The following is an 875-nucleotide window of genomic DNA, read 5'->3' as shown; positions in this document are numbered from 1 at the left end:
AATTAATCGAAATTATTAAATAGAACAGTTATAACGTTTTCATCTCATTATGGAATCGCATATCTTAATTATAGCTGATATATTGTTTAAAAATCAACATATATCATCCTTAATATTTCAGAACAATTTTCAATTCTTTATGATCTGTAAATTAAGTTACAGTTATAAGTTGATGATGAAATTATGTAGATAGCGGGAAAATTTGTTAATTTGTTGGTTATGAATCTAGCTTATAATTCTGGAATTGCTTCCAAAATAAAAATCAAAGTTACAAACAAAAAAATTTTTACGTAATAGTACTTAGGTTGTAAGTACTTATGTTGTCTTTATTTTATACCAATAAAATATATGTTGTTTTATATTTCACCCAATTATATAATTTACAAAATAGTTTTTGATAAATTAATTTACATTATAATCTGTTGCGAGAAATATAAAAGATTAGATTTGAAAAAAGTTAACAATTTTGATACTTATCAAGATCTGTACAAAAATTAGAAACTTATTTTTATAACAATTATATATATATCCACAGTACATAAAAAAGAAATCTCAATTTCTATAGTTTGCTGGTACACAACTGCAATTCTTTCTCCATAGGAAGTACTGCGAACTGGATGTCAAGGATGTCGACTTCCATACTGATTTCCGATCTTTGTCGATTAGGAAAGCTCTGACACCTACAATTAAATTGAAATATTAATCCAAGAAGAGAAGATTTGTAAAACACGCTAAATTCTATCCTAATTATTACCTTCACAGAAATTACCGTATTTGGCCAGAGCAGTACAAGCCAATCTAAACTTAATCTTCAAACAATCCGTTAAGGATTTTTCTTTTCCTTCATCGATCGCACTTTTAGGCCCAGTTTCACA

This window comes from Trachymyrmex cornetzi, unplaced genomic scaffold (genome assembly GCF_001594075.2).
Source record: "Trachymyrmex cornetzi isolate Tcor2-1 unplaced genomic scaffold, Tcor1.1 scaffold452, whole genome shotgun sequence".
NCBI lineage: Eukaryota > Metazoa > Arthropoda > Insecta > Hymenoptera > Formicidae > Trachymyrmex > Trachymyrmex cornetzi.
Note: the sequence above shows the minus strand (reverse complement) of the source record.